The sequence below is a fragment of the Mobula hypostoma genome, chromosome 4 (genome assembly GCF_963921235.1).
Source record: "Mobula hypostoma chromosome 4, sMobHyp1.1, whole genome shotgun sequence".
Classification (NCBI taxonomy): Eukaryota; Metazoa; Chordata; class Chondrichthyes; order Myliobatiformes; family Myliobatidae; genus Mobula; species Mobula hypostoma.
Window position 1 is genome coordinate 200311720 of NC_086100.1, and position 27213 is coordinate 200338932.

Consider the following 27213-nt stretch of genomic DNA (forward strand, 5'->3'; position numbering starts at 1 on the left):
CCCCTGTTCAGGTGTTCCCCACCCCAGATGAACCTGGCCAGGGTTCACCGTGAGTTCTTCTCCGAGTCCCTGGATCAGGGTCTTCTTCACTGGTTGTCTCCAGAGTCAGTGCTGTCGGTGATCTTGTCCGGCACCTTTTTATACATTTCTTCCCAAAGCTCCCAGACATTCACATTTATTTATCAGATCTATATTGAAACATACAGTGAAATGTGTGTTTACATTCACAGCCAACACACTGAAGGATGTGCTGAAGGCAGCTCACCAGCGTCACCAGACTTTCCGGTGCCAAGAGAGCAAACCCAATGTTCAGCAGGAAAATACAACCGGCAGCAACAACAATAACAGCAAAACAAGCCCCTTTTCCACACCCGACCCCTCCCCTTCACACACACAGGCAGCTTTTCTTTGGTCCCAGACTTTGATTTACAGATATTGGTCCTCCAGCCTCCAGTCCCTGGCATGGACTCACAGATATTGTCCTTGATCGCCAGACAGGACAACCCTGGGGATTCTACCTTCAGGCCTTGATCTACAGACTCGCCAAATTTGGTGTCTGATCTTTGGACTTCACCCTATGGACTTGCTGACACCTGGCCTTCAACCTTGGGCTATGCTCTTCTGGTTGTTCCATCCTCTGGGTACTGACCCCAGGACTCGCTGAGTGGGATTACTAACCTCCATCCTTTCCACCTGCTGAACTGACCTTCGACTGTGGAGTGCTCTGACCTGAACTCTCAACACCGGCTCCTGCTCTGTGATCTGAACACTAACCCCTAACTCCCCAAGTGTCCCCCAACACAAAGAAATGCTAAAAAAGACAAAAAGCTGGAAAAAAAAATCAAAGTCTGAGCCACAACCTCGTCAGAGATCACAGCTCGGTGCCATCTTGACTGGTGAGAGATCCCGTCCCTCTCCTCAGGAGAATGTTTCTTGAACTATTCCCAGCATCCACATCTCAAACTTTCTCTCTCACACCTCCCTCCTCTACTCCTCTCCATCCCCCTCCCCCTCCGACACCCACCATCCCCTATAATTAATGATCCCTCTCCCCCAGTATCATCCACCCTCCACCACCCATCTCCTATCATTAATGATCCCTCTCCCCCAGTATCATCCACTCTCCGCCACCCACCATCCCCTATCATTAATGATCCCTCTCCCCCCGTGTCATCCACCCTCCACCACTCACCATCCTCTATCATTAATGATCCCTCTCCCCCACTATCATCCACCCTCCACCACCCCTCCCCTCTGCCACCCACCATCCCCTATCATTAATGATCCCTCTCCCCCAGTACCATCCACCCTCCACCACCCATCTCCTATCATTAATGATCCCTCTCCCCCAGTACCATCCACCCTCCACCACCCCTCCCCCTCTGCCACCCACCATCCCCTATCATTAATGATCCCTCTCCCCCAGTACCATCCACCCTCCACCACCCATCTCCTATCATTAATGATCCCTCTCCCCCACTATCATCCACCCTCCACCACCCCTCCCCCTCACCACCCACCATCCCCTATCATTAATGATCCCTCTCCCCCACTATCATCCACCCTCCACCACCCCCTCACCATCCATCATCCCCTACCTCCTCCAGCATCCCTCATCCTCAACCCTACCCTTGTTCCTCCCCCTAACTCCTCCCCTCCTCATCCTCCTCCTTCTTCTTCCACTTCCTCTCCCCAGGTAGACTCATTCACAAAGCCAGGAGGCATGGGATCTGAAACATGGCTGCATGTATTCAGAAATGGCTTGCCCATCGAAGGCAGAGGGTGGGAGGTGAGGGAGGGTATTCTGCCTGGAGATCCGTGACCAAGGTGTTCCATGGGAATCTGTTCTTGGGTCCCAGCTCTTTGTGGATTTTACAAAGGACTTGGATGAGGAAGTGGAAGTGGGGGTTAGTAACTTTGCAGATGACATGAAGATTGGTGGAGTGATGGATAGTGCAGAAGGCTGTCGTAGGTTACAATGGGACATTGACAGGGTGCAGAGCTGGGCTGAGAAGAGGCAGATGGACTTCAATCCAGAAACATGTCAAGTGATTCATTCTGGAAGGTGAAATGTCAAGGATTCATTAATGAATTCGTCAAGGATACAGGATTCATAGCAGTGTCGAGGAACAGCGGGATCTTGGGGCCCAAATCCACAGAACCCTCAAAGTTGCTGTTACTTGACAGGGTGGTTAATAGACAATAGACAATAGGTGCAGGAGCAGGTAATTCAGCCCTTCGAGCCAGCACTGCCACTTACTGTGATCATGGCTGATCATCCACAATTAGTACCCTTTACCTGCCTTCTCTTCATATCCCTTCACTCCGCTATCTTTAAGAGCTCTATCTAACTCTTTTCTGAAAGAATCCAGAGAATTGGCCTCCACTACCTTCTGAGGCAGAGCATTCCACAGAACCACAACCCTCTGTATGAAAAAGTATTTCCTCAACTCTGTTCTAAATTGTCTACCCCTTATTCTTAAACTGTGGCCTCTGGTTCTGGACTCCCCCAACATCAGGAACAAGTTTCCTGCCTCTAGCGTGTCCAATCCCTTAATAATCTTATATGTTTCAATCAGATCCCCTCTCATCCTTCTAAATTCCAGTGTATACAACCCCAGTCGCTCCAATCTTTCAACATATGCCAGTCCCTCCTTCCCGGGAATTAACCTCGTGAACCTACCTTGCACTCCCTCAATAGCCAGAATGTCCTTCCTCAAATTTGGAGACCAAAACTGTGCACAATATTCCAGGTGTGGTCTCAACAGGGCCCTGTACAACTGCAGAAGGACCTCTTTGCTCCCCTCAATTCCCCTTGTTATGAAGGCCAGCATGCCATTAGCTTTCTTCACTGCCTGCTGTACCTGCATGCTTACTTTCAGTGACTGATGAACACGGATACCTAGATCCTGTTGTACTTCCCCTTTTCCCAATTCGACACCATTCAGATAGTAATCTGCCTTCCTGTTCTTGCTACCAAAGTGGATAACCTCACATTTATCCACATTAAACTGCATCTGTCATGCATCTGCCCACTCACCCAACCTGTCCAAGTCACCCTGCATTCTCATAACATCCTCCTCACATTTCACACTGCCACCCAGCTTTGTGTCATCTGCAAATTTGCTAATGTTACTTTTAATCCCTTCATCAAAATCATTAATGTATATTGTAAATAGCTGCGGTCCCAGCACCGAGTCTTGCGGTACCCCACTAGTCACCGCCTGCCATTCGGAAAAGAAGCCGTATGGTATGTTGACCTTCATAGAAAAGAAACCATAGAAACCATAGAAAAAAAAAACTACAGCACAGAAACAGGCCTTTTGGCCCTTCTTGGCTGTGCTGTACTATTTTCTGCCGAGTCCTACTGACCTGCACACGGACCATATCCCTCCATACACCTCCCATCCATGTATCTGTCCAATTTATTCTTAAATGTTAAAAAAGAACCCGCATTTACCACCTCGTCTGGCAGCTCATTCCATACTCCCACCACTCTCTGCGTGAAGAAGTCCCCCCTAATGTTCCCTTTAAACTTTTCCCCCCTCACCCTTAACCCATGTCCTCTGGGTTTTTTTCTCTCCTTGTCTCAGTGGAAAAAGCCTGCTTGCATTCACTCTATCTATACCCATCATAACTTTATATACCTCTATCAAATCTCCCCTCATTCTTCTACGCTCCAGGGAATAACGTCCTAACCTATTCAACCTTTCTCTGTAACTGAGTTTCTCAAGTCCTGGCAACATCCTTGTAAACCTTCTCTGCACTCTTTCAACCTTATTTATATCCTTCCTGTAATTTGGTGACCAAAACTGAACACAATACTCCAGATTCGACCTCACCAATGCCTTATACAACCTCATCATAAAATTCCAGCTCTTATACTCAATACTTCGATTAATAAAGGCCAACATACCAAAAGCTCTCTTTATGACCCTATCTACCTGTGACGCCACTTTTAGGGAATTTTGTATCTGTATTCCCAGATCCCTCTGTTCTACTACACTCCTCACTGCCTTACCATTAACCCTGTATGTTCTACCTTGGTTTGTCCTTCCAAAGTGCAATACCTCACACTTGTCTGTATTAAACTCCATCTGCCATTTTACAGCCCATTTTTCCAGCTGGACCAAGTCCCTCTGCAGGCTCTGAAAACCTTCCTCACTGTCTACTACACCTCCAATCTTTGTATCATCAGCAAATTTGCTGATCCAATTTACCACATTATCATCCAGAACATTGATATAGATGACAAATAACAATGGATCCAGCACTGATCACCAGCGACTGAAGCTGTGCAGATTTCCATGACAAGACGTCCATTTTCGCTCCATTGACGTTTGTTGACTCCTTCAGGTCTGTGCCGTTTACAGGAGTGTTGTGAGTGTACCGGGGTCTCTGAGTCACAGAAAACCCCGCAGGAAGGACATTTCTTTGTACAATTGAATAACCCTTTGAGCAACTCCTTTCTGGGTTTAATGGATAATTCTTCAATCTTTGCTTAGTCGGGACAATGAGTTCAATAGCCATGAGATACTGGCTGCTCATTATCGGGAAGGTATGGAAGCTTTCGAGAGGGTGCAGAGACGAAGCAGGATGCTGTCTGGAATAAAGAGAACATTTTATGAGACCAAAAGATCATAAGACAGAGGAGCAGAATGAGGCCATTGGACCCATCGAGTCTGTTCCGCCATTTAATCATGGCTGATCCTTTTCTCCCTTCCTCAACCCCACTCTCCGGCCTGATTTGTGACTGGATTTGGATTTGAACATGTTGTGATTTACTCTGCCCAGTCCCGAGACAGAGAGTTTCCCTTTGTCTGTCTTTCACTGAGTAACGCCATTTAAAGGGACTTTACCAAGACTGAATGTTTGTATTATACGTCTTGTTCATTTCTTCCCTCACCACATCCCAGTCAATGTTCCAGCTTCCATCGATCGCTGCAGGCTTTGCTCTGTATTCATCAGCAAACTGCTGATTGAAAGTGTAGAAAACCTTCTTCCAATAGGATGCTGCCTGTGTGGAAATTTCCCGTTGGATAATCCAGGATTTGTAGTAATCATTCACTGTTTGATAATCCTTGTAGGGATGGTATTTCCCATTTACGTCTTTATTTTGGAATGATGTATCACTTGAGACTGAAGCTGTGCAGATTTCCATTACGAGACGTTCACTGTTTTTCTATTGACGGTTGTTGAGTCCTTCAGGTCTGTGCTGTTTACAGGAGTGTTATGAGTGTACCGGGGTCTCTGAGTCACAGAAAACCCCACAGAAAGGACATTGCTTTGTACAATTGAATAACCCTTTGAACAACTCCTCCCTGGGTTTCATGGATAATTCTTCAATCTTTGCTTCGACATCCCAGCCTTTTACCTCACGGAGGAGATCCTGCTCCACCTCTTCAATACATGGCAGAATGGCTTCTGCACATTTCTTGCCATCACTGCCACTCCGAAACAGAACGAGTTTCATCTCATCTTTGGGCATCGAGATTCTTGTGTTTAACTTTTCAACAAACGTGTTTAGGAAGCTCTGAGCATTTCCAGCAAAATTCTGCTTCACTGCATCCTGAACAATGTCCTTAGCTTGCCCAGTGATCTCTGTGAGGATTTCTTTAGCCAGATGGGTAAATGTGCTCTCTCCATCGCGTTCTGTCTTGCAGTGTTTAATAACTTGCTGATGGAGCCAGTCTTTGGTGCAATTCTCAAAGTCTCAGATATACCGAAGATCTTTATCAAATTGATGTGTTTGTTTCAGTTGGACCAGGAGGGCCACAATGAAGTTGTTGCGGAGACTGTACTTTCACTCAGGGTCGTGTTTTTTCATATCATCCACGATTTTCACACTGAGACTCTTGAGGGTGGCGTCTCGGAGGGCTGGCAAGAAACAAGAATGTGCAAATCGATCTGCTTGTCTCTGGTTCACATCCTGCTCTGTGTAAATATTGATGAAGAGATCAAAGTATTTACTCTTCATGTTTTCCAGTCTTCTCCGTGGGTCGTATTTGTGGATGAACCCCCTGTGCATCTGCTGGAATCTTGGTACAGCGTAACCACACAGGTGAAGTTTAAACTCGGCCTTGAAAACCTCAGACATTGACAAGTGTTGATGTGAGATATTGTCAACTTTTCCCTCTATCATATTCAAAAGTTCAATGCAATATTTATTGTCATAATCCATGTCCTTGTTTGTGATATTTGTGATCCAATCTCTGCATTCATCCTCGATGAGCTTTGTAATCATTGCTGCTTCTTCGAGATCTGATTTCAATCTGGATGGAATGACTTTACCTGCACCCTGTCTCCAATATGACACGTTGATGTGTTTCTCTTCAATCTGAAAGTACTGGGTCCCCAGTTTACAGAGATTTTCACGTTTCAGTCTTTCATTAATGACTCTCCCTTGAGTTTTTGTTTCCTCTCTGAGAAGATTTTCAATCTCTAGTTCGATGTTTATTTCTCTACAGGGCTGATACTCCAGCTGAGAGAGTGTAACTTCCCACATCCTGTCAAATTCATTTTGCAATTCCTGTTCACCCAACACCCGATTTGCTGCTTTACACTTCCGTAAAAGCTCCTTGACCAGTTCTCCAATCTTCTTGTGAAAGTTATTACAAATATTATCCACTCCCTGCAGCCCCACCCGTCTATTCACAGCATCTCTACATCTCTGCATTGAATCGTGCTGAAGTCGGCTGCATAAACTGGAGATGCTGAGCTTAAATTCCTCTCTGTATTTCTCCATCAGATGCACGTTATCAGCCCCACTTTCATACAGAGCTTGTAGTTTATCCAGAGTGTCACCCTCCCTTTTGTTCATCTCTGTCCTGATCTCCCTCTCCAGATTATGGAGCAGTTCAGTGAGATCTCCCTTGGCATTGCTGACTCTATTTTCAGCCCCATTTCTCCAGGAGTGAGTGAATTTGCGGAGTTCCCACTCCCATTCCTTGTACTTCACGGACAGGTGGTTGTAAGCCTCTGCGACCAGACTGTTCTGGAAGCTGAAAATTAAATTTTCATGTTTCACCTGCTCCCAAAGCCCAGCTATCCATTTGATAAAGTCCGGGATAGTGAAAGCTCCTTGGGATTTTCTCTGTTGGAGTAGACACTGAATTAGGTTGTTCTTCAGTTGGGAGACATGTTCACTGTAGCCGGTGTTGACTGCAGCCATTGGGGGTGTACCATGCCACAGACCAGGGATGTACCAGTTGTCCTTGTCAGCATCATAGTCCATCACATCACGGAACGTTACTCGGTCTACCTTCTCCAGCTTTGCTGCAGCCTCTGTCATCTTATCCAGCTGTTCCAGGAGTTTCTGACGGCCTCTCAGATTCTGATCGTGCACACTCACATCGCCGATGTTCTGGTGCACAAATATGCACTTTGGCCCTTTTCCTGTCTCCTTCATGCAGATTAAGGAATGGACAACAATCTGTAAAATATCCTTCATCTCTGACAGATTTTCCATCCTGACGTTTACCAATGTTAAGTTGCTTAATCCAACCACGAACGTTGCCAGCTCATTGTCGTGCTCGTAGCTGTCTGTCAGTGTTGCGAGTTCTGGGACTCTCAGCCCCTCTGTGTCAATGACCAGGATGAACTCACAGCCCAGCTCCTTGGCCAGGCTCCCTGTGACTTTGATCAACTGCATGTAGGCACCTCGTGTACATCGGCCGCTGCTCACAGCGAACCGCAAACAGAACATTGTGTTGAGGAGTGTGGACTTGCCCGTGCTCTGAACTCCAATCACCGTCAGCACAAACACTCGGCAAGCTCTTCCCACTTTGTCAGCAACTTCTGTGAGAACGGCAGTGATCCATGGAATGGGAACGTTGGAAACATCTCCGTCGATGAGTTCCAATGGGAACCCTTCCAGCAACAGTTCAGCAGCAACACCTGGGAACTGCGACACCTTTGGGTGGATCTGTGTCCTTTGGTTGACGTTGTGTCCTGTCACTGAAAGTTCATAAATCTGGCCAAGTTCCCTCATGAAATGCTCGAGTCCCAGGGAACTATCAGACATCTTCTGATCCAACTCCTTCAGTTCCTTCACCCTCTGTTTTGAGTCTTTGCACAGTTCTTTATAAATTCTACGCAATCCTGCCATAATTTCCCGTGATTTACTGTCCAGGTCCAGCTTCAGCCACTGTAGGGAAATGGCTCTGTCAACCCCACCATGATGGGTGAGGTGTTCAATGAACAGCCGCATCTCTTCCGACAGACTCTGTCTGAGCTGAGATTCCCGGATTCTGTTCTTCTCCCGGTCCAGTTCCTGGTTATACACTTCTGTGGTTCTGTCCCCACGGAGTTTCATCCGAGATTTCTCTTTTTCAACTTTAGACAACCGTTGCCAGGGCTCTCCATGAAAGGGCAACACTCTCCTTTTATACCCAGTAATGTCTCCTGAGTCAAGTCTGTCCAGTATTTTGGTCAGTTCCTTGGCTCGTTGTATTTCAGTTTGACGTTCATCGACCCCAATCCCACTTTCCATCGCAATGTCAGCCATTTGCTCCAGGCTCAGCAAGGTCTGGTCCCTGTCCCTCTTTAGAATTACTTGTTTGATCTGAGAACGGAGCTTTTCCACAAGTTTAGCTTCATTTGCATTTCTCTGAACAATCCACTGTTGAGATTGTAACTTTAGATTTTTGAAAAGTTTCTTCCCCTGCTCAGGGGTTATGTGTTGCTGATTGATGTGGGTGTTGACTATGAGAAAGAGTTTTGCTGGTGACTGTGTGAGAGAGGTGAGGAATTCTCTTTCCTTCTCACCGATAATGTCAATGAAAATAAAGAGAGCAGCAGATACTTTTGCCAGAAACCGAGCGTTTCTCTGGAAGATTTCAGCATCACCTCGGAGGTTAATGAATGCAGCAGCCTCTGGGAAAATATCCGTGTTACCCTTCCCAGAAGGGAGATACCAGCTGATCTCAGCCATTCCATCGGATATCCTGCGGGGCACATTCCCACATTCCATCTCGGAGTGCAGGAAGATGTTCTGCTGCAGCTGTGCCTGACTCAGGGTGAGATTGAGGATTCGGGATTTGGACACTGTGCACCTTCCCAGTCTGAGGAAGGACACCATTGGCATGGCTGCTGTCACGATGGGCACCTCCACAATGGGGCTGCTGCCTGTAGGAGAATGTGGGCACCATGTTTTAACAATGGGCCTCATGGCCCAGAGGAGAAGGGTGGCACCAGACCCTTCTGTGTGTACCCTCACCTTGTCCATGGGGTGACTGTGTGTGTCTGGCATCAGAAAGGGTAATGCAAACTGGTACAGAGACGTCTTCAGCATCAGTTCCTGCTGGAGAAAATGGTCAGCACTGAGAAAAATGGCAGCAATGATATCCAGAGGATTCATCCCAGAAATCCCTGGTCCTTTTACCTGAAACAGTCGGCTGAATTCTTCATCATCAATGTCCTCACATTCCTAGAACTGAACAGGTGACCAGTTGGGATTCCTTGCCAGTGAATTGGCTGAGAGGATTCTTTGGAGAAATCACCAAGGAAGATCTTCTGCTTTGGTTAGATTCCTGTCCTTCAGTTTATCCTGGGACACGTCCCGCTCGGTCTTAGGGGAATGATCCTGTATTCCCAAATCCTTTGCAATTTGACAAGGAGTATCATTTAGGGGATTGTTATTTCCATCTGGTAAACCACTGTGTATTCCCTCTGAGATACCCTCTGTTCCTTCTGAGATGTGAAATGAATTCTGATGAGATCGTTCCTCTGATGCCTGGAAGTCTTCAGCGTCCATTTTTCTCTGCACTTCTGAGGTGAGTTCTCTGGTTTGTTGTATTTCAGTTTGACGTTCATCAACCCCAATCCCACTTTCCATCGCAATATCAGCCATTTGCTCCAGGCTCAGCAAGGTCTGGTCCCTGTCCCTCATTAGAATTACTTGTTTGATCTGAGAACGGAGCTTTGCCACAAGTTTAGCCTCATTTATTTTTATCAGAACAATGCATTGTTGACGTTTTAACTTTAGATCTTTGAAAAGTTTCTTCACCTGCTCAGGGGTTAGATGTTGCCGATTGATGTGGGTGTTGACTATGAGAAAGAGTTTTGCTGGTGACTGTGTGAGAGAGGTGAGGAATTCTCTTTCCTTCTCACCGATAATGTCAATGAAAATAAAGAGAGCAGCAGATACTTTTGCCAGAAACCGAGCGTTTCCCTGGAAGATTTCAGCATCACCTCGGAGGTTAATGAACGCAACAGCCTCTGGGAAAATATCCGTGTTACTCTTCCCAGAAGGGAGATACCAGCTGATCTCAGCCATTCCATCGGATATCCTGCGGGGCACATTCCCACATTCCATCTCGGAGTGCAGGAAGATGTTCTGCTGCAGCTGTGCCTGACTCAGGGTGAGATTGAGGATTCGGGATTTGGACACTGTGCACCTTCCCAGTCTGAGGAAGGACAGAGTTGGCATGGCTGCTGTCACGATGGGCACCTCCACAATGGGGCTGCTGTCTGTAGGAGAATGTGGGCACCATGTTTTAACAATGGGCCTCATGGCCCAGAGGAGAAGGGTGGCACCAGACCCTTCTGTGTGTCCCCTCACCCTGTCCATGGGGTGACTGTGAGTGTCTGGCATCAGAAAGGGTAATGCAAACTGGCACAGAGACATCTTCAGCATCAGTTCCTGCTGGAGAAAGTGGTCAGCACAGAGGAAAATGGCAGCAATGATATCCAGAGGATTCATCCCATCATCCTCTGGTCCCCTAACTTCAAAGAAATCACTGAAGTCTTCATCATCATCATCCTCACCGTCTGAGGACAGATGAGGTGGCCATTCGGGATTCCTCGCCAGTGAATTGGCTGAGAGGATCCTTCGGAGAAATCGCCAAGGAAGATCTTCTGGTTTGGTTGGTTTCCTGTTCTTCAGTTTATCCTGGGACACGTCCCGCACGGTTTTTAGAGACAGTTTATGAGGATAATGATCCTGTAATCCCAAATCCTTTACAATTTGACAATGAGTATCATTTAGGGAACGGTTATTTCCATCTGGTAAACCACTGTTTGTTCCCTCTGAGACTCGCTCAGTTCTCTCTGAGATGTGGAATGAATTCTGATGAGATCGTTCCTCTGGTACCTGGAAGTCTTCAGCATTCATTTTTCTCTGCACTTCTTAGGCAAGTTCTTTGGCTCGTTGTATTTGAGGTTGACATTCATCGACCTCAATCCTACTTTCCAAAGCAATATCAGCCATTTTCTCCAGGCTCAGCAAGGGCTGGTCCCTGTCCCTCGTTAGAATTACTTGTTTGATCTGAGAACGGAGCTTTTCCACAAGTTTAGCCTCATTTATTTTTGTCAGAACAATGCATTGTTGATGTTTTATCTTTAGAACTTTGAACAGTTTCTCTACCTGCTCAGGGGTTATGTGTTGCTGATTGATGTGTGTGTTGACGATGAGAAAGAGTTTAGCTGGTGACTGTGTGAGAGAGGTGAGGAATTCTCTTTCCTCCTCACCGATAACGTCAATGAAAATAAAGAGAGCAGCAGATACTTTCGCCAGAAACCGAGCGTTTCCCTGGAAGATTTCAGCATCACCTCGGAGGTTAATGAATGCAGCAGCCTCTGGGAAAATATCCGTGTTACTCTTCCCAGAAGGGAGATACCAGCTGATCTCAGCCATTCCATCGGATATCCTGCGGGGCACATTCCCACGTTCCATCTCGGAGTGCAGGAAGATGTTCTGCTGCAGCTGTGCCTGACTCAGGGTGAGATTGAGGATTTGGGATTTGGACACTGTGCACCTTCCCAGTCTGAGGAAGGACAGAGTTGGCATGGCTGCTGTCACGATGGGCACCTCCACAATGGGGCTGCTGCCTGTAGGAGAATGTGGGTACCATGTTTTAACAATGGGCCTCATGGCCCAGAGGAGAAGGGTGGCACCAGACCCTTCTGTGTGTCCCCTCACCCTGTCCATGGGGTGACTGTGTGTGTCTGGCATCAGAAAGGGTAATGCAAACTGGCACAGAGACATCTTCAGCATCAGTTCCTGCTGGAGAAAGTGGTCAGCACAGAGGAAAATGGCAGCAATGATATCCAGAGGATTCATCCCAGGGGCCCCTGGTGCTGTAACTTCAAAGAAATCATTGAAGTCTTCATCATCATCATCCTCAGCGTCCGAGGACAGATCAGGTGGCCAGTCAGGATTCCTCACCAGTGAATTGGCTGAGAGGATCCTTTGGAGAAATCGCCAAGGAAGATCTTCTGCTCGAGTTGGTTTGCTGTCCTCCAGTTTATCCTGGAACACCTCCCGCATGGTCTTTAAGGACAGTTTGTGAGGATAATGATCCTGCAATCCCAAATCCTTTACAATTTGTGGGACGCTGAGATTTTCGGACTCATTATTTTCAGCTGGTAAAATGCTCGTCATCGTCTCTGATACGCTCTGTGTTCTCCTGGAATCTGTGTTTTCTTTCTCAGGGTTGGGGCTGGTTTGGGTCTTGGCGTGTTGATCCGGGTATTTTGGGAATAGGTGTACTGTTCTGATCCTTAAATTCCCACAAATGTAAAACTAGTCTCCAAAGATTTATCATTTTGACTCTATTCCTGTCCAGGACATTTGCTGTACCTGATGTCCTACTGGAACACACAGTTCCTGTCCCAGGATCACAGGGCTGAATGGTTCCGTGCCTCTGGCTGGTGATCCTCTGTCAGGTCTCGTTGTCCTGGCACCGTGTGTACTGAGTACAGTCAGTAGGAGATCACCATGGCAACCTGGAACTGGCCATAGAATTATACCTGGCTTTGGTGACACCACACCAGGAGGTCTGGGTACAAACTTGTTACTCTTAGTAGGTGAATGATGGACTTTCTCTCGAGGGAGTGTAATGAAGATCCTGCAGGTTTTTTTCCCCAGAGCAAAATCAGGGAATCATTGAAATACTCAGCAGGTCAGACAGCGCCTGTGGAGAGAGAAACAGGGTCAGTGTTTCAGGTCCATGTGTTGGTGAGTCTGTCACATCAGGAGAAGTTGAGTAGACCATCCCTCTGTTCACTGGGGGTTAGAAGAATGAGTTGTGATCTCACTGAAATGAGTACAGAGTTTAACATTGCTGGATACAGGGAGGATGTTCCCACTGGCTAATGAGTCTAGGACCAGGGCACAGGCCAAATGTAAGGGGTGGGCTGTTCATGACCGTGATGCGGTAAATGTTCAAGTCTTCACAAAAGGGCCCACACAATTAGAACCTAGAACACAGGATGGGAAACAGTATGATGGAGCTGAGGATGAGCCAGCAGGTTTACAAGTAGGTGATGGGTGTAACATGAATGTAAGGAAGGACAGGCCAATGTCTGGGTACAAACGCAGACAGAGCAAAGAGTTAAATTTTACCACAGAGGCAACATTGAAAAGGCAAAGAATACAGGACTAAAGGTTCTGTATTTAGATGCGTGTAGCATTCGGAATAGGGTGGATGAACTCATGGCACAATTAGAGATTGGTCGGTATGACATGTGGGCATCACTGAGTTGTGACTGAAAGAAGGCCTTAGTTGGGAGCTTGACGTCAAGTGATAAGCTTTGTATCGAAACAACAGCAGGAAGGCACAGGCGGTGGTGTGGCTCTGTTGGTAAGAGATGGAATTACATCTTTAGAAAGAGGTGACATAGGATCAGAGAATGTTGAGTCTTTGTGGATGGAGTGAAGAAACTAAAAGGGTAAAAAAAACATTCTGGGGATCATACAAACAGTACCCAAGATGTGGGGTTGAGATTGCAAGGGGAGCTAGAAAAGGCATGTAACAAGAGTAATGACACAATTATGATGGGGGACTTCAATATGCAAGGGGATTGAGAAACTCAGGTTGGTGTTGGATTGCAAGACAGGGGATTTGTTGAGTGCCTACGAGATGTTTAATTTAGAATACCTTGTGCTTGAGCCTGCTTGGGGAAAGTTTATCCTAGACTGGGTGTTGTGTAATAACCCAGATCTGATGAGGGACCTTAATAGAACATAAAACATAGAAATTTACAGCACATTACAGGCCCTTCGGCCCACAATGTTGTGCTGACCATGTAACCTACTCTAGAGACTGCCCAGAATTTCCCTAGCATATAGCCCACTATTTTTCTAAGCTCCATGTACCTATCTAAGAGTCTCTTAAATGATCCTATTGTATCCACCTCTACCCTCTTCGCCAGCAGTACATTCCATGCACCCACCACTCTCAGTGTGAAAAACTTACCCCTGACATCCCCTCGGTACCTATTTCCAAGCACCTTAAAACTATGCTCCTTCGTGTTAGCCATTTCAGCCCTGGGAAAAAGCCTCTGGCTATCCAGATGATCAATGTGAAGGAACCCCAAGGAGGCCGTAATCATGATGTGATTGAATTCATACTGCAGTTTGAGAGGGAGAAGCATAAGTATCACAATGGACTAAAGGGAATTACAGAGGCACGAGAGAGAAGCTTGTCCAGGTGGATTGGAGGAGGATACCGGCGGGGATGACAGCAGAGCAGAGACAGGAATAGTTCACAAGGTGTAGGGTAGATATGTCCCACAGAAGAAGAAGCTCTCTAATGGCAGGGGTAGGGAACCGTGGCTGACGAAGGAAGCTAAGGACTACATGAAAGCCAAGGAAAGGGCATATAATGTTGTAAAAGTGAGTGAGAAGTTGGATTATTGGGAAACTTTTAAAATCCAACAAAATGCAATTTAAAAAGCTAAAAGAAGGGAAAAGATGAAATGGGGGCAGACTAGCCAATAATATAAAGTAGGATACTAAAAGATTTTTCAGTTACATAAGGAATAAAAGGGAAGTGAGTGTTGATATTGGACCACTAGAAAATGGTGTTGGTTAGGTAGGAATGGGGGACAATAAATGGCAGATGAACTTAATGGGTACTTTGCATCAGACTTCACTGTGGAAGACACGAGCAGTGTGCCAGAGGTCCGTGAGTGTCAGGGAGCAGCAGTGAGTGCCATTGCTATTACAAAGGAAAAAGTGCTTGGCAAACTGAAATGCCTTAAGATGGATAAGTTACCTGAACCAGATGGACAACATCCCAGAGTCCTGAGAGAGGCTGCTGAAGAGATAATGGATACATTGATCATGATCATTCAAGAATCACTTGATTCTGGCATGGTCCTGGAGGACTAGAAGATTGCAAATGTCACTCCACTCTTTAAGAAGGGATGAAGGCACAAGAGAGGAAATTATCGGCAGTTAGCCTAACCTCAGTAGTTGGGAAAGTGTTGGAGTCTGTTATTAAAGACAAGGTTTCAAGCTACTTGGACACTAATGATAAAATCAGTCAAAGTCAGCATGGTTTCTGTAAAGGGAAATCTTGCCTGACAAATCTGTTCGAGTTGTTTGAGAAAGTAACAAGCAGGGTAGACAAAGGAGAGGCTGTGGATGTCATGTAAGGATTTTCAGAAGGCATTTGATAAGGTGCCACACATGAGGAAGCTTAACAGGATAAAATCCTATGGTGTTATAGGAAAGATACAGGTATGGATAGAGGAATGGCTGACAGGCTGTGAATGCAAATAACCTTTTCTGGTTGTCTGCCGGCGTTCCTCAGGCGTCAGAATTGAAACAAATACTTTTCATATTGTTTGTCAATAATAATGGAATCGATGACTTTGTGGCAAAATTGCGGATGATATGAAGATAGGTGGAGGGGTAGGTAGTGCTGAGGAAGCAATGTGATTGTAGCAAGACTTAGACAAATTGGAAGAATGGACAAAAATTGTCAGATGGAATACACTGTTGAGAAATGTATGATAATGCATTTTGGTAAAAGGAACCATAGTGTGGACTATTATTTAAATGGGGAGAAAGTTTAAACATCAGAGATGCAGAGGGACTTACGAGTCCTTGTGCAAGACTCCCAGAAGGTTAATTTACAGATTGAGTCTATGGTAAAGAAGGCAAATGCAAAGTTGGCATTTTTTTCAAGGGGAATAAAATATAAAAGCAAGGAGATAATGCTGAGCCTTTATAAGACACTAGTCAGGCCGCACTTGGAGTATTGATGGCATGAACATCAATTTCTCAAACTTCTGGCAATGCCCCCAGCCACCCCGTCCCCTTTCCCTCTCTCACCTTATCTCCTTTCCCACCCGTCACCTCCTCTGGTGCTCCTTCCCCCTTTTTCTTTCTTCTGTCGCCTTCTGTCCCTTTCACCAATCAACTTCCCAGCTCTTTACTTTGACCCTCCCCTCCAGGTTTCACCTATCACCTTGTGTTTCTCTCTCCTCTCCCCCGACATTTTAAATCTACTCCTCAGCCATTTTTTCTCCAGTCCTGCCGAAGGGTCTCGGCCCAGAATGTCAACCATACATTTTTCCATAGACACTGCCTGGCCAGCTGAGTTCCTCCAGCATTGTGTGTGTTGCTCGGATTTCCAGCATCTGCAGATTTTCTCTTGTTGGTGACCCTGCATTGATTATTGGAATCTTAACAAGATTACCAATAAAAATCATTACTGCTTATCATTAATGAACTCAGCCTTTGATTTACTGCAAGGGTCAAATTCCTCACTAAATTGGATCTTGGATTTAATTGGATTTGGATTTGTCAGTGTGATGAATGGAAGGTGATACTCAATACCCCCACTGGGCATTATGAATACCTAGTCATGCCCTTTGGACATGTTAATTCATTAATGATCGTAGGAAGCATCGTCGGAAAGTCGGATGGTAGTGCTGAGGATGAGCTGGTTGGTTTACAAACAGAGGCACTATGTAGTGAGAAGCTGTTGATAGGGCAAAATTGTAGTCAACAGGATGAGTTGCAATGTAAAAGGCGGACAAAATTGAAAAGGGTGAACACGGGACAGAAAGTTTTATATTTGAATACGTGCAGTGTGGAATAGGGCTGATGAACTTACAGCACAGTTGTAGATTGGTGGGCATTTTGTTGCAGGCATCACTGAATCATGGCTGAAAGAAGATTATAGCTGGGAGACTAATCCAAAGTTTCACATTTTTATTGAAAGGACAAACTAGAAGGCCGGTGGTGTGGGGGTTAGTGTTTCTCTATTGGTAAAAAATGAAATCAAATCATTAGAAATAAGTGACACAAGGCCAGAATGTTTTAGAAACCTAGAAAACCTACAGCACAATACAGGCCCTTTGGCCCACAAAGTTGTGCCAAACATGTCCTTACCTTAGAAATTACTAGGGTTACCCAGAGCCCTCAGTTTTTCTAAGCTCCATGTACCTATCCAAAAGTCTCTAAAAAAAAGACCCTATCATACCTGCCTCCACCACCGTTGCCGGCAGCCCATTCCACGCACTCACCACTCTCTGCGTAAAAAAAACTTACCCCTGACATCTCCTCTGTACCTACTTCCAAGCACCTTAAACCTGTGCCCTCTTGCGGCAGCCATTTCAGCCCTGGGAAAAAGCCTCTGACTATCCACACAATCAATGCCTGTCATCATCTTATACACTTCTATCAGGTCACCTCACATCCTCCGTCGCTCCAAGGAGAAAAGACCGAGTTCACTCAACCTATTCTCATAAGGCATGCTCCCCAATCCAGGCAACATCCTTGTAAATCTCCTCTGCACCCTTTCTATGGTTTCCACATCATTCCTGTAGTGAGATGACCAGAACTGAGCACAGTACTCCAAGTGGGGTCTGACCAGGGTCCTATATAGCTGCAACATTACCTCTTGGCTCCTAAATTCAATTCCATGATTGATGAAGGCCAAGACACCGTAAGCCTTCTTAACCACAGAGTCAACCCACGCAGCTGCTTTGAGCGTCCTATGGACTCGGACCCTATGATCCCTCTGATCCTCCACACTGCCAAGACCATTAATACTATATTTTGCCATCATATTTGAACTACCAAAATGAACCACTTCACACTTAGCTGGGCTGAACTCCATCTGCCACTTCTCAGCCCAGTTCTACATCCTATCAATGTCCTGCTGTAACCTCTGACAACCCTCCACACTATTCACAACATCCCCAACCTTTGTGTTATCAGCAAATTTACTAACCCATCCCTCTACTTCCTCATCCAGGTTATTAATAAAAATCATGAAGAGAAGGGGTCCCAGAACAGATCTCTGAGGCACACCACTGGTCACCGACCTTCATGCAGAATATGACCCATCTACAACCACTCTTTACCTTCTGCGGGCAAGCCAATTCTGGATCCACAAAGCAATGCCCCCTTCGATCCCATGCCTCCTTACTTTCTCAATAAGCCTTGCATGGGGGACCTTATCAAATGCCTTGCTGAAATCCATATACATTACATCTACTGCCCTACCTTCATCAATGTGTTTAGTCACAACCTCAAAATAGGGCAGATGTGGAGAGGATGTTTCCTACGGTGGGTGTATCCAGAACTAGAGGGCATAGCCTCAAAATTGAAGGGGGGCCCTTTTAGAACAGAGGTAAAGAGGAATTTTTTTAGCCAAAGGGTAGTGAATCTGTCAAAAGCTCTGTCGCAGACTGCAGTGGAGGGCAAGTCTGTGAGTATATTTAAGGCGGAAGTTGATAGTTTCCTGATCGGACAGGGTATGGCAAGGCAGCCGGTGTATGGGGTTGAGTGAGATCTGGTACAGCCATATGGAGTGGCGGAGAAGACTCGATGGGTTGAATGACCTAATTCTGCTCCTAAATCTTATGGTCTTCTGGTCTTTTGGTCATGCATCTTGGGTGCAACTACCTCTCTTTCTGTCCTATCTATCACCACCTCAGGCTCCCAAATGATCTGGAGTTCATCCAGTTCCAGCTCCAGCTCCTGAATGCAGAGTCAGAAGCTGCAGCTGGATGCACTTCTCACAGTTGTAGTCATGAGGGACACTGGAGGTCTCCCTGCCTTCCCACATCCCACAAGAGGAGAATTCAACTATCCTGCCTAGCATCTTTGCTGTTTCTAACTGAGCAAATAAGAACAATAAACAGTTGGGGGAGAAAAAGGGTCTACCTGCAGTCCTGACGAAGGATCTTGGCCTGAAATGTCCACTGTACCTCTTCCTATAGATGCTGCCTGGCCTGCTGAGTTCACCAGCATTTTGTGTGCTGCAGCTTTTTTTTGCCTTCTCTCCCTGAAGCCTTGAAGAGCTAAAACCCCAAAATCTCCACTCTGTCTCTGACCAATCCAATGATGGCCGCTCTGCTTGTCCCTACCTTACTTTAATTTGTTCTTCACAGTCAATCGCAAAAGCTGATTTGCTGCTACTCAAAACTCCAAACTGTCTCAAGTCATTGCATTTTCCACTCAATCCGTAAATTTGAGTGAACTTTGTCTTCTCAGTTTCCGGAACTCCAAGTGGGCGCTACTCAAAACTCCAAACTGCCGCGAGTTGCTGCCTTTTCTACTCAATTGGTGAACCAGAGTGAACTACCTCTCCTCAGTCTCCTGAACACCAAGTGCCGCTGCTCAAAGCTCATTATTTATTATTATCTAGTTTTATTTTTCTTTTTGTATTGGCGCAATTCCTTGTCTTTTACACATTGGTTGTTTGTTTTTATTTTTTGTGCTGTTTTTCATTGATCCTACTGTATTTACTGTGAATGTCCACAAGATATGTACTTTGAATATTTATGTACTTTGAACTTTCCCATGTGAGACAGGATTGACCCCAGGACGCTCCTGCAGTACCAGACCATCTGCCCCTCCTGTCTCTGCGCTGTGACCACCTCACTAAGCGTCTCCCACATTTCCCCATCCCGGAAATCCCACAGTGATCCAACCACAACCCCACCTGTTCTCATCGTTTGAGTCTCTCTCTCGTCTCTCGTCACACCATCTCACCAATCACACTCTATCCAACATAACATTTGGAAGGTGGGTGAACTGAATTCCAGAGAGAGCAATGTATCAGTCTAATCCAAACTGTAAAACAGTAAAAGGCAGAGTGAGCGATGAACCAGTGACCCGGCCAGTGACTGACTGCCTCAGACTCTGTAATGATACCCTAGGTTACAAAGAGATTCAGTTACAACCCCATCCAGACCACATACCACATCCTTGGCTTTTAGTGAATCCATGTGACTGTTTGTAAAGAGTTAAGCAGATCTTCAGCCCAACATATTTGTGTTACCTGTCTGTACTGATCCCAATTAACAGCACAAATCCTTGAGATGTCTGACTCCCCACCCATCTCTCTCTCCCGTCCCCATCCACTGACCTCAATCCCCACCCTCCACCCACTCACCTCACTCTCCCCACTCCCCACCCACCCAACTCTCTTTCTCTCCACTCCCCACCACCCTCTCACCTCTTTCTCTACCCTCCAACCACCCACCTCTCTCTCCTCATTCCTCACCCACTCTCCTCTTCCCCTCACTCCATCCATTCACCTCACGCTCCCCACTCACAACCCTCCACCCTCCTACCTCTCACCCCCCTCCTCCCATTCACCTCTCTCTCACCACTCCCCACTCACTCACTTCTCTCTCCCAACTTCCCACCCACCCACCTCTCTCCCCCACCCTGTACCAACTCCATTCAGTGGACATTTCTCTCCCCAGCCCCTCACTACCCCCCTAACTCACCCATCCCTCTCAACCAGCCTCTGCCCCACTCCCATTACACACCACACCCCAGCCCTCTCTCACTATCTCTTTCTTACTCACTCCTTATCCCCGTCTCCCCACGTCTGTTCCCTGATTCAATCCTCTCCATCTCCAGCACTGACTGAGAGTCACTGACTTGAATCACAATCTTTGTTTCTCTCTCTGCAGATGCTGCCCGACCTGGTGAATCTGAGCAGCAGTTTCCAATTTTACCTCAGATTTCCAGTATCTGCAGTTTCCTGTCGAGCTGCTGTTAGCTGAAGGTTCGTGGTGTGGGACACACAGGTTGAAGTGATCCCAATGGAGAATTGAAGTAAACTTTATACAGAGTGGAGCTCAAAGTTCAAAGTAAATTTATTATTGAAGGAAATTATGTGATCGTTTACAACCCTGGGATTTGTTTTATTATAGGCAATCACAGTAAATACAAGGAACACAATAAAATCAAGGAAAGATCGCACCCAGTAGGGCAGAGAGCAACCAACATGATAAATAACCAACAAACTGCAAATACAAATACAGAGAAAAATAGTAACTAAATAAATAAACAATAAATATTGAGAACATGAGGTGAATGATTCTTGAAAGTGAGTCCTTAGGTGATGATTCAAGTGAAGTTGAATGAAACTTATCCCCACTGGTTCAAGAGCCAGATTATTGTGGGGTAATAACTGTTCCTGAACCTCGTGGTGAGTCCCCATGCTCCTTTATCTACTTAAGGTCATAGAGTCATATTAAAATACAACAAAGAAACAGGCCCTTTGGCTATCTAGTCCACAACAAATCATTTAAACTGTCTACCACTATCGACCTGCACCGGGACCACAGCCTCCATATCCCTATCATTGATGTACTTCTTCAAATTTCCCTCAAGCATTAAAATCCTGTTCACATCCACCACTTGCTCTAGCAGCTCATTCCACACTCTCAAGAACCTCTGAGTGAAGAAGTTTCCCCTCACGTTCTCTTTAAACTTTACATCTTTCACCTTTAACCCATGACCTCTAGTTATATTCCCACCCAACCTCAGCGGAAAAAGCCTGGTTACATTTACCCTATCTACATCCCTCATAATTTTGTATACCTCTATCAAATCTCCTCTCAATCTTCTATGTTCTAAAGAAAACACTAACCTTTTCAATCTTTTCTTATAACTCAGGTCATCCAGACCCAGCAACATCCTTGTAAATTTTGTCTGTACTCTTTCAACCTTATTCACATCTTTCCTGTAGGTAGGTGACCAGACCTGCACACAATGTTCCAAATTAAGTTTCACCAACATCTTATACAACTTCACATAACATCCTATCGTCTGCATTCAATATTGATTTATGAAAACCCATGTGCCAAAAGCTTTCTTTACAACCATATTAACCTGTGACATCACTTTCAATGAATTTTGGCCCTGTATTCCTAGATCCCTTTGTTCTACCACGCTCCTCAATGCCCTACTGTTCTCTGTGTAAGACCTCCCCTGCTTGGTAATACTGAAGAGCAGCACCCCACACTTATCTACACTAAATTCCATCTGCCTTGTTTCAACCCATTTTTCCAGCTGATACAGATCCTGTTGCAAGTCATGATAATGTTCCTCACTGTCCTTTACACTCCCAGTCTTGATGTCATCTGCAAATTTGGGGGGTGGGGGGGGAAGGGAGCAGAGAGAGGGAAGGGGAGGGAAAGAAGGAGGAAGGGAGGGGGAAAGAAGCAGGGAGTGGGAGGGGGAAGAAGGAGGCAGGGGAAAGGGAGATGGAAAGGATGAGAAAGAACCCAGACTACATCATGTGACTGTTTGTATGGGAGTTAAACAAACCTTCCACCCAACATATTTGTTCTGATCGGCAACGACCTGTCTATATTGATCCCGATTAACAGCAACCCTCCTCTTGACATCTCTGACTCCCCATCCTCCACCCACCTGTCCTTTAGGCAAGCATTTTCTATCTCACATTGTAATTTGTAAGCCACCTCCTTACTACTGTTTGGGGGTCAGTATACAACTCTCACCAGGGTCCTTTTACCCTTGCAGTTCCTTCACAATGATTCAACAACTTTCGACCATATGTCATCTCTTTCTCATAATTTGATTTCACTTTTTTACCAACAGGGCAGTGCTGCCCCCTGTCCTTTTGAGACAATGTGTATCCTTGGACGTTAAGCTCCCAGTTATAACCTTCTTTCAATCATGATTCAGTGATGCTTCCAACATCAATCATACATTCCAATCTGCAACTGTGCTGCAAATTCATCTGTCTTATTGCATATGCTACCTTAATCCCCTGCCATTGCTGGGGTCAAAGCAACACTCACAACACGCTGGAGGAACTCAGCAGGTCGGGCAGCATCCGTGGAAAAGATCGGTCAGACCTGTCTCCAGTTGGCACCTCCATTCACAACGTAAAAAGCTACTACCACCAAAAAGACATAACAAAGAATACATAAAGAAGTAAACAAATTCCAAATGTTTTCACATTATGTCTGACAGTAGTTAAGACCGAATTAATGACAGCCATCTTAAATCCATTTAATATATGCAGCCATGATTTCAAAAAAACTTACAAATATAAGAAAAAAAGTAAATATATAAGTGTTAAATTCAGAACTATATTAACTGTTATATTAACTATATTCACTGAGGAAGACAGCAGTATACCGGACACTCAAGGGTGTCAGGGAAGAGAAGTGTGCGCAGTCACAATTACGACAGAGAAAGTACTCAGGAAGCTGAATAGGCTAAAGGTAGATAAATCTCCTGGACCAGATGGAATGCACCCTTTGTGTTCTGAAGGAAGTAGCTGTGGAGATTGCGGAGGCATTAGCAATGATCTTTCAAAAGTCGATAGATTCTGGCATGGTTCCGGAAGACTGGAAGACTGCAAATGTCACTCCACTATTTAAGAAGGGGGCAAGGAAGCAAAAAGGAAATTATAGACCTGTTAGCTTGACGTCGGTGGTTGGGAAGTTGTTGGAGTCGATTGTCAAGGATGAGGTTACAGAGTACCTGGAGGCATATGACAAGATAGCAGAACTCAGCATGGATTCCTTAAAGGAAAATCCTGCCTGACAAACCTATTACAATTTTTTGAGGAAATTACCAGTAGGCTAGACAAGGGAGATGCAGTGGATGTTGTATATTTGGATTTTCAGAAGGCCTTTGACAAGGTGCCACACATGAGGCTACTTAACAAGATAAGAGCCCATGGAATTACGGGAAGGTTGCATACGTGGATAGAGCGTTGGCTGATTGGCAGGAAACAGAGTGGGAATAAAGGGATCCTATTCTGGTTGGCTGCCGGTTACCAGTGGTGTTCCACAGGGGTCAGTGTTGGGCCCGCTTCTTTTTACATTGTACATCAATGATTTGGATTATGGAATAGATGGCTTTGTGGCTAAGTTTGCTGATGATACGAAGATAGGTGGAGGGTCCGGTAGTGCTGAGGAAATGGAGAGTCTGCAGAGAGACTTGGATAGATTGGAAGAATGGGCAGAGAAGTGGCAAATGAAGTACAATGTTGGAAAGTGTATGGTTATGCACTTTGGCAGAAAAAATAAACGGGCAGACTATTATTTAAATGGGGAAAGAATTCAAAGTTCTGAGATGCAACGGGACTTGGGAGTCGTCGTACAGGATACCCTTAAAGTTAACCTCCAGGTTGAGTCGGTGGTGAAGAAGGCGAATGCAATGTTGGCATTCATTTCTAGAGGAATAGAGTATAGGAGCAGGGATGTGATGTTGAGGCTCTATAAGGCGCTGGTGAGACCTCACTTGGAGTCCTGACGAAGGGTCTCGGCCTGAAACGTCGACTGTGCCTCTTCCTATAGATGCTGCTTGGCCTGCTGCGTTCACCAGCAACTTTGATGTGTGTTGCTTGGAGTACTGTGGGCAGTTTTGGTCTCCTTATTTAAGAAAGGATGTGCTGACGTTGGAGAGGGTACAGAGAAGATTCACTAGAATGATTCCGGGAATGAGAGGGTTAACATATGAGGAACGTTTGTCCGCTCTTGGACTGTATTCCTTGGAGTTTAGAAGAATGAGGGGAGACCTCATAGAAACATTTTGAATGTTAAAAGGCATGGACAGAGTGGATGTGGCAAAGTTGTTTCCCATGATGGGGGAGTCTAGTAGGAGAGGGCATGACTTAAGGATTGAAGGGCACCCTTTCAGAACAGAAATGCGAAGAAATTTTTTTAATCAGAGGGTGGTGAATCTATGGAATTTGTTGCCACGGGCAGCAGTGGAGGCCAAGTCATTGGGTGTATTTAAGGCAGAGATTGATAGGTATCTGAGTAGCCAGGGCATCAAAGGTTATGGTGAGAAGGCGGGGGAGTGGGACTAAATGGGAGAATGGATCAGCTCATAATAAAATGGCGGAGCAGACACGATGGACCGAATGGCCTACTTCTGCTCCTTTGTCTTATGGTCTTAAAGCAAACAACAACATTTCGAAGTAAGTTAACCAAGTCTGTATCTGAACATTGATAAAACGAAGAGTGGACTTTCATCAACGGTGTTACAAACCACTCCCAGCTAAGGATCAACTTTTCAAATTGCTTACGAAGTGGACTGAAACTCTTTTATAAATTTCCATCCATCTTCTGGAGAGTCAATCCGTTTTGGACGAGTATCGGGTGGAGTAATCATCAGACGAGCCGGATAACGCGGCAACGGGCGACAGCTCATTAAAAAAAAATCCGCTTTTCACTTCCCGATATTTAATTCTTTTGGCATAAATCTCTGGGGCAAAATCTTCCACTATACGACTCTGAACTTCATTATAGATTAATAGATTTTTTTCTCCTTGCATTCCGAAGAATAGCTTCTTTGGTTGTAAAATAATGGAAACAGAGAATTACAGGATGTGGTTTAATTTCGGCTGATGGGTTAAGACGCAGAATTCAGTGGGCTCTGTCCAATGTCGGACAGACTTCGAGAATGTCACTGAAAGATGTTCAACAAAAACTTGAGTGGCTCACTGCTTTCCGTATTTTCAGGCAAATTCAGTATACGTAGATTTCTGCTTTCCAAATCAATGGTTTTCTTCTTAATTCTTGACAATTCCGAACTATTCTCATTAATTTTCTTTTCCATAAAAGACATCTTCAAAACCTGTTCCTGATTGAAACGTATAAAATTCTAAAGGGATTGGACAGGCTAGATGCAGGAAGATTGTTCCCGATGTTGGGGAAGTCCAGGACGAGGGGTCACAGTTTGAGGATAAAGGGGAAGCCTTTTAGGACCGAGATGAGGAAAAACTTCTTCACACAGAGAGTGGTGAATCTGTGGAATTCTCTGCCACAGGAAACAGTTGAGGCCAGTTCATTAGCTATATTTAAGAGGGAGTTAGATATGACCCTTGTGGCTACGGGGGTCAGGGGGTATGGAGGGAAGGCTGGTGCAGGGTTCTGAGTTGGATGATCAGCCATGATCATAATAAATGGCGGTGCAGGCTCGAAGGGCCGAATGGCCTACTCCTGCACCTATTTTGTATGTTAATAGATTGACCCATTAATTCAAATTCCCGATCAATTCTGTGAGTATTCTGCTTAAGCGTCTGATATCGATCTTCCAAATTCTTCAAAGACTCCTGAATAGCGATGTTGGTTTTTTCAAACAATTGATTAGCTTTTGTCAATTTATCCATTTTGGTATCCACTGTACTGATCTTCACATTAATAGCTTCTATTAAAGACAGCATTCTTTCTGAAGTAGAAACTTCCTCTGGTTTCTCTGTTTGTTGCGGCTCAGGAAGAGTTTTGCCACTCCGTAATTCGGTTCCAGCCATCGTAATTAAACCGTAAAATCCTTCAGCAAATATAATAAATCCTCAAACTTGTAACGGATCTAGCAGTGAAAAGTAAGTTGTGAAACAAAAAACGTCTTACTCCATACGCTGCCAAATGGAGACTCCTAATTTACTCTGGCTAATCAATCGCAGACGCCGACTGTTCGCAGGTCGGAGCTCAGTTTTGCTGACAGTGGACCTGAGTGAAATCCCCTGCTCGCAAACTTCAGGTGTTCGGAGTGGTCGCTGCTCAGAGCTCACTGTGAGTGATCTGTAGATCAGAGACCCCAGGCTCCTTTATAGCAGAATGAGGAGGCTGCGGCGACAACACTTTCTACACAAGCGAACCGGCTCACCGGCCCGCGAGCGGGGGGGACCTTTGTACCGAACCTCGACGTCACCGCGAAGTTTCAATGAACGAGTCTCCAGTGCGACTTACAGACTGTGTCTCGGTAGTTTCAGCTGTGTGTGTGGCACATCGCTACGTGGGGACTGGGGACTGGTGGTGGGGGGAGTGGGGGGAGTAGGGGGTGGGGACTGGGAGGTCGGGGGAGTGGGGGCCGGTTCAGCTCACTGTTCCGTGAGGTTTACTCATCTTCACACTGAACTGAGGCTGTAGCTGCAACTAACAGGCTTCTGTAGACTCACCTTCAGCAACTTAATTTCTCAATGCTATTGCTTACTTTTATTTGTTTTTTTTTTCTGCACATTCAGGTCATTGGGCATTTTCTTTTGTTTTGATGGATTCTTTGTGTTTCTTTTTCTGTGGCTGCCTGTAAGGAGACGAATCTCAAGGTTGTATAAAGTACAACCACCACTCCCTCCCTGTTCAGGATGTCCTGCAGACATCGGAAACATCCCTGCCCCTGGCACCAGGGAGACAACAGCTTTATAGAGACAGAAGAGACAGCAGATACTGGAAACT

General features: G+C 45.6%; 1 pseudogene; it reads right to left on the reverse strand.

Moving 5' to 3' along the window:
* Positions 1-1606: 1606 nt before the first annotated feature.
* Positions 1607-26642, reverse strand: LOC134345885 (interferon-induced very large GTPase 1-like; annotated as a pseudogene).
* Positions 26643-27213: the final 571 nt, after the last annotated feature.